The sequence below is a fragment of the Xenopus tropicalis genome, chromosome 8 (assembly GCF_000004195.4).
Source record: "Xenopus tropicalis strain Nigerian chromosome 8, UCB_Xtro_10.0, whole genome shotgun sequence".
Taxonomy (NCBI): Eukaryota; Metazoa; Chordata; class Amphibia; order Anura; family Pipidae; genus Xenopus; species Xenopus tropicalis.
Genome location: NC_030684.2, coordinates 117,394,571 through 117,402,885, shown reverse-complemented (window position 1 = coordinate 117,402,885; position 8,315 = coordinate 117,394,571).

Sequence of the window (8,315 nt, the reverse complement as noted above, 5' to 3'; positions counted from 1 at the left end):
ATCTGTTATTTGGAAACCCATTATCCAGAAAGCTCTGAATTACAGGAAGGCCATCTCCCATAGTCTCCATTTTAATTAAAAAAAAAAAAATTGATTTCCTTGTAATAATAAAACATACCTTGTACTTGATCCCAACTAAGATAGAATTAATCCTTATTCAGAGCAAACCAAACCCATTGGGCTTATTTAATGTTTAAATGATTTTTTTAGCAGACTTAAGGTAGGAGATCCAAATTACAGAAACCTCTTATCCAGAAAACCCCAGGTCCCAAGCATTCTGGATAACAAATCTCATACTATATTTTTATATATATATTACATTTTTGCATTCATGATTGCTTCCCTTTAGGGAGAAGACACAAAGAGCTACTAGTAGCAGCTACTTGTCGTGGCTACTAACATAGACAATGCTGATCATTTACTGATAATTGTCTCTATATGTATTTTAGCAGAGGCAATTCTCAGTGTTGTCTTTGGCAGGGTATTTTTTGGTGTTTAGTAGCCGTGAAAAAGTAGCTGCTACTAAGTAGCTCCGTGTGTCTTCACCCTTAAGGGTAAAAGATACCAGATATAACTAAGTTTAACCATTTCACAAAAGAATTTAGAATCCATTGTTAGCCTACTTAAGGACAAATGACTATTCAGGCTACCTCCTCATGCTTATGGACATAAGTAGACATGGACAAAGGGAAATTTAATATCCTATCAGCAGACCTATTCATCTTGACAGGCACAATAAATAAATGACTTGTTGCCATAGGAGTTGCAGTTCTGCTCCGTAACAGTAGCTATCAGCGGTCCAAGTTCTTCCTCTGTTCAGCAAAAATTGACAAGTTGACAAAATTCGGGAGCCCTTCAGCTTTTCAACAATGGCAAAAACTAACATTTATGGACACAAAGGCTCAAGTATGGTTCTGTTATGAGCAGCATGTAATCTGAGCAATGCCTTAGTTCTGCCTGTCATCACAGGGCTACAGCTGGTGACAATCACCATATCCCTGAGGCACTGTGACTTACTCATATGCTCTATGGTGGGGATACGCTATAGAAAGTGAATAGGTATCAGACCCCGTATCTGAAAATTCGATATCCAGAAAGCCCTGAATTAAGGGAAGGCCATCAGCCATCATCAACCTTTCTTTTGGGTCATGTGGTTTCTCTTTTACGTGCATTTCTTCCACTAATATTTTGCTGTTATGTGCGGGTTCTAGTGGAAAATGTTAACAATTAAAAACACATCAACACATTTCGTGGCTGCAATGATCGTTTTGATCGATCGATCTGTTGTTAATACGTACTTTCTTCTCTGGTCTTTAGCCAAGGCCTGGACCCCTGCAGATACCAGCGCTAACCAAACCTTCTGTTCTTTCTTTGGAGATAGTGCATCTTCTCCTTTGGGCCTCATTCAGACTAAGCTGCTGCATGCTAAAACTTTGATCTGATAATCCAAGCCAGATGTATGAAATTTCATAAGTTCACATCCAACTTTAATATAAGTCAACAGGTGGGAATTTTACAGTACCAATCTGTGCAGATGGATCTAATTGGCAACAATGACAACAAATCCAGCTGTTTCCTAATCACAAACAGTAACCAAAATGAGGTCTCGAGCATCCTTATACTCTACAGACAGCAAGCCACTAGAAAGGCCTTCATATATATGTGTTTCTACTTTAAAAAAATATATACACACTAGGGTCAGTTTCATCTGGAACCAATTAAACTGCTTGTATGTTTTTGAAGGAACCTGGAGTACCTAGTGGAAACCTAGGCAGATGCAGCTGGGAATATACAGATGCCTTGTAGATTGTAAGGAGCACTTGATGGCACTCTCTTCTCTTTGGCACCACGTGAGGTGGCACTGGCAAAGTGATGTCATTGCGTAGGTGAATGATGTCATAGATGCCAAAGACCCGGGTCTTAAGGTCCCCATACACGGGCCGATATCAGTCCCTTGGACCGATTCGGCAGCTATACACGTATGGGCACTTCCAACGGGCCTGCCCTACCGATATCTGGCCTGAAATCGGCCAGATCTTGATCGGGCAGGTTAGAAAATTCAGTCGAATCGGGGACCGCATCGACGCGTTGATGTGGTCCCCGAACCGACCCCCCCATTGCTGCCAATATAATTTGATAATATAATTTTTTTACCTACACGCTCCACAATATCGCCCACCTGTAGGTGGGGATATCTGGTGAAGATCCGCTCGCTTGGCAATCTCGCCAAGCGAGCAAATCTCAACATGTAGGGGGCCTTTACTCTATGAGTCCCTGGGTGCTCCTAAATTACTTGATCTTTTGGTTTCTGACTTGATTCAGACTACATTGATTGCTGCCTGCCCCAATCTTTTGCCTGAATATGACTTTCTTAAGCCCTTGGATACTGCGATCTGTACACAGCGTTCTCCTTGATCCAGACTTCAACCCCTGTAAGTAGATATCGCCCAGGTCAGAACTGAACTCAGAACTCAAGTTCCAAGTACTGAATTTTTAGTACTTCAGTTCATGTCGTTGTCTAGAATGGATTATTGGTATCTCTAGTAAGAATCTAAAGATAACAAATCCCCTACTTCCCAATTGTTCTCATCATTGTGCCTCTTTATCAACATTTGTGTCATTGTTTGTGCATTACCTGTGCTCACTGGGTGGGGTTATATTACATGGGCTAAGCTTATCACTATATATCATTATAGTATCCCTGTATATTATATTACTATTTTAAATAGATAGAACCCACTGATAAATGTTCTCAGGTAAGAGAAGCTCCATAAGTCTCCCTCAATGATGCAGGGTGACATGTTTCTTTTCTACCGATAAAAGAGCTCTACACAAGGCAAACTGTTTATTTTAACTTTAAAAAGAACACATGGTCATGTGACTAGTGTTATATTTAATTCATGATCTGGCCACTAAGGGAATGAATAAATGTTTGCAGGGACAAGAAAGATTGAGAGAAAACATCAATACGTTAAATGGCACAAAGACTCCAGTGTGCTGATAAAGTGCCAGCCTGGAGGAGAGCTGGCACTGTGTATATAATACCTATGCACAGCATGCTGTAAGGCTCCAAAATGCTCAGCATTAACCCTTTTTGTACCTGCAATGCTATTGTACCCCCAGACCCCCATAGTTACATCTAATGACCAACATGCACATTAAGCACAGGCTTCCATTTCCCAATCTTGAGAGATTTTGTTTCCATGGCACGGTAGGATTAAAAAATGCCATTTTAGTATGTACAAAGTCTTCCTATGAAAAAAATGAAGTGACTGCATAAGGTTTAAGTGTGGAAATCCGCCGCTTAGATGTTTAATCACCGGGTAACATTATCTGCCTTTTGCCTTTTACGGCCGAAAGAGTTAAAGGCAAGAGGGTGCTTTGTAACACCGGACACCTGATCCCCTTTCACAAAGTCACGTTAAGCCTCGGCGGATTGTCTTACATGGCCTGCAGAGGGGACAGTCTTCTACCTGAAAGGGATTAAACAGCATGGGCCTGTTCTCAGGCTAAGCTGCCATGTGGAAAATCTGCTCTTCTGCATGCTACAAGCAAACCTGTTTGTTCTGAGAGTTCTAAAGTGGCTGAGGGGGTGGGACGAAGAGCAGGGCATGCAAAGGAGAGGAGGGGAGATTAAACCAAAGGAGATTTGCACACTACTAACCAAAGATAAAAATCAAAAACCAAGGCTAAAATTAGAAAAAAAAAATACTTCCACGGTTCCAAGCAGAAAATGTTTCTACAAGCCTGGTTTCGGGTACGTGGAGCTCCCCATTCCTCCTGTGCACCGCCGCAACATGCCATAACTAGATTATAGGGCACAGCTTGATATGGGAAATGGTTAATTAACAAATAAGGTAATATATTCCACTCAGGAACTGATTGCAGTTAATTCTGAATGGAATGCATTGAAGATTTATCTGGCGGTAAGGAAATCCCTTGTGTAACTAATCTCTGAAGCTCTGACATATCAGTGCACAAAAACAAGTTAGCACTAACCCTGAATATTAAAGCAGACCAATGCTAAAGCCTGCAAGGGGGGATAGGTATTGCAAGGACATTGATAGGCAGTTTTGGGGCCCTGGCCAGAGCACAGGGAGCGTTTGCACATTGAGTTTGATGTCACTTCCTGTAGCGTGCACAAGTATTGGCGCCAACTCCGGGAAGTGGGGACGACCTTCGGTGCCGCACTTTAACGGCCCCCCAAGAGCCAATCTCCTGGAGTTGACAGCACTGCCCGAGTATAGTAGAATTCCAGACCAGACCCTAGGTACTAATTCCTCTATATCAGTGCTGTCCAACTCCTCCCATGCCGAGGGCCAGTTAGTTGGTAACCCATACCTCCCAACATCTGAGGTAAAAAGGGACAAAAAGAAATGGCGCGCATAGCGCAGCAACATTTTTTAACCACGGCCCTTTTGGCGACCACACCCTCTAAATACCACTCCCATTTTTACAAACTTTGGCAGGTTATTTAATGTTTGAACACATTTTTGAGGGTTTTGAGGTCTTGTTTAATGTGTTATTACAGTTTTGCTAATAAAGGTGAAATTGACCTTTAAGCTGCACGTCTCAGTTCCCCCAAGAGACCTGTTTAGCTTAATTGTATCTAAGTGCAGGTGTTGCTTGTTAAGTTTTCTGGGCTTTACCAAAAGTCTACTTATTTAATTAAGTTTGAGAAACTTTGTTTCTTTTTAGTGTTCAGTGCAGGAGATCAAAATTAGGGACTTTTGAAAAAGTATCCAGGACTATGGGAGAGCTGTTAAAATCAGGACGGTGCCACGAAAATCAGGACAGTTGGGCGGTATGGGTAAACTACATGTTTGTGGGCCGAATTATATCAAATTTATGATGTCATACAAAGCAGTCCATAGAGCTTATAGGCAGCCAGAGGGCCCAGGGCCAAATTTAAAAGTGGTGTGCCCCTAGGCCGCTTGCACCCCCGCATGTTGGACTGTCCCCAGTGTAGATGTGGTTAGTGGGCGGCATGCCACCCCCATATCTTTGCTGCCCTGGCCTTTGTGGCCTGCCAAATCCAGGCCTGGTAGGGCCAAATCTGGTCAATGGGCTACCAGTTGGACAGCCCTTTTCTATATTCTATCCTATTCTAGTAATTCTATTGTATTATAGAATTATTGTTCCAAGTAGCACCACCTGCAGAGCTCTGGGAGTTACAGTTCTGCAGCAGCATAGCAGCAAAAGTTTCTTAAAGAAAACTGCATTCATATAAATTATTCTGGTTTATTTGAGAGGAAATCCACACAAGTCTAGGTAGGAGGAACTGGCATATGGCAGTCAGACAGCTTAGAGGTAAAACATCTTCTTGGCAAAAGCAAATAAGCTCTTCCTTGTAGATTGTAAGCTCTTTTGGGCAGGGCCCTCTTCCCCTCTTACAACAGTTATTGATTGCTTTATATGTTTAATGTATGAAACCCACTTATTGTACAGCGCTGCGGAATATGCTGGCGCTTTATAAATAAATGTAAATAATAATAACAATAATTATCATATAATGGAGGTTTTACCGATTTTTATTAGTAGCCTTCATGTATACACTGCTGTGCGGCCGTCATAACAAGGCTAAAGTGCAATCAAAAATATTCAAGAAGCTCAGCGTTTGGCCAAACGTGCAACAGAATGGTCTAGTAACTTTCTAAATAACTAAGATGAAAACATATATTGTGTTGGGTTATTGGCCTGCAGTGTCTTTTAAAGTGCTCTTCAAACACAGCTTTGGGAGTCAGTTGGGAAGGGGTATCGAGTGTCATTGATGGGACCGTGACTCCACAAACAGGTGCAGACTGCAAGAAAAAACACAAACAGTTTGCGCATACAGAGACACATTGTTACACCCTGACACAGACATTGTACGGCTGGGAAACATGTGCCAGACACACACATTCACATAGATCGGTGATGACAAAATTGTCACATACATGCCTTTAGGCTAATGCCACACGGGGGCTGATCTTGGCCTGCGGAAAAAATGCAGGCTGATAATCAACTCTAATATTAGATTTCTTTTTTGCCTGCACCCGGGGTTATTTTTTTAGCCCAAACCATATGTGACTGCGCCCGGGCCTACACACTGATTTGGGGTGCAGGCAAAGAAGGAACCTAATGTCAGAGTTGGGGCTGATTCTCGGCCTGTGCCCCCCATGTGCTATTAGCATTAATCTCAATAACACTGGCCTTTATGCTTAATATTATCATAGAAATAAATGAGCTATAGCCTTAAGATATAAGTGCAGTTAATGCATTAACATAATGGGAAAGCACTAATAGCAACGTGTATCAGCCAATAAGGAATTAGTGCTCATTAGACTTGTTCTTTTAGAGCAAATATAGGACATTTCTGATTGGTTACCAAGCTGATGCAAAATTAAACCTGTACAGGTATGTATAACTTTATTTATAAAGCGCCACAAGGGTACGCAGCGCTGTACAATCTTACAATATACACAGTTACACACAGGGAGGACAAGAGTTATAATAAATAAATACAATAAATATATATAAATGCACAAGGAATAAGTGCCATGAGGTATGAGACATAGTAGGAAGGAGGTCCCTGCCCCATAGAGCTTACAGTCTAAGTGATTGGGGAACATACAGGCACAAATTGGAAGGTAAGAGTGCACCAGGTATGGGCATTTGCCCTTAAGCGGCAAAATAATGTTTTAGTGCTCCAGAAGGTAACAGCTGAGTTTTATCTTAAAGAGAGTGGGTGAGCGTTCCCTACGGAGGGATTCAGGGATAGAGTTCCAGAGGGAAGGAGCAGCGAGATAGAAAGGTTTAAGACGAGAAAGTGCAGTGGGTGTGGATGGTGTAAAAAGACGGAGATTACCCAATTATACCTTTAAAACAGTACACTTATACTATAAGAATTCTGCCTAGCTAGTAAGTTCTCAAATTTTCAATTTAACAAATGCCCCAGATCAGTATATTCAAGGGGGCAGCTCCTCAGCATCTTGTAACGTCTGATGTAAAGAAATACCATAAAGCACTGGTATTTTACTGCACTAATCTTAAATCAAAGGATAATGAAAGTGCGTAGTAGCCTTTAAAATATTGTTTGTATTTTTAAAGATCATTGGGATGGGGGGGAGGAGGGAAGGGTCATAACCTTAGCAACAACCCAAGACAATATAAAGGGTAATTTAGGCCTGTACTTGGTTACAGTACAAAGCAGATTGCTAAAGGGAATTAAAAAGGTGATTGCACAATTCGGCAAGTCTAGAACAGTCCAAGAAACAGGCAAAGCTCCTGAAAACCCCACACTTGTATAACCACCTCCCCTGTGTGTATCACAAACACTGCAGTTGTTAGAAGAGAATAAGAGCAATCGTTTTTAATTAAATCCTTGAGTCTTATCATTACAAAGGCCCTTCTCGGAGAGGTCTTATCAGTGGATGTGTTTGATCAGTGTCGGCTCCACAATCCTCTACCTCCTGCAGTACCCAGCACCAGTGGTGCATATCACAGTGCCCTGGCAACCAAGATTAAAGACTTCATCCCCCATACACACATTGTGATGGTTCAGCCTTACAGCTCCAAATGGTATCACTTAACCCCTTAGAGTAGTGGTTTTCAAACTGGCTATCCTTTTGTTGCTATACTACAACTACCAGGGATGGCTAGAATTGTACCTTGGAAACAGCTTGAAAACAAAAAACAATTAAATATATACATTTAACAGAGAAGAACGAAGTTGAAAACAATAAACTCACCAAAAATAAGAAAAGTACTGTGTGGTCCAGGTGCACTAGCCCCAGACTCTCAGCAAGGTGAGCGGAAATCAATGTATATACAAAGAAAGGTACTCAAGATTCCACATAGGTCACCAAAGAGTATGTTGAAAAGAAAAAAATGGTTATTTTAGACATTTTCACTGCACATTTTGTGCGCCAAGAGCACTGAATTATAGTCTAGCCTACCTATGGGTAAGTGCTCTTGGAGCATGAAACGCATAAGGTGAAGAAGGTGTAATCTTAAATACCGTAACAGCTTAAAAACTCAAGTGATGCCTCCTGCATACATAGGGCTCCAATGGAGCAAAATTAACAGAATATTGGATATTGATTATTTGCTGTGAAAATATAAGGCACAAGGCAGAGGTTTGGGCTACAAGAAATATTCAGAATGAATCTGTTTGTTTTTTGGTGGCAGTTGTTTGGGAAAGCCTGTGCCTTGATGTACAGGTCCAGGAATGTATACCCCAATACCTGGTGGTGCATCTATCACAGCCTTTGTGCAACATCAGCAATGATATTATGGGTTCTGCAAAAGTAGACTTGTAGCTATTGTAGCTAGGT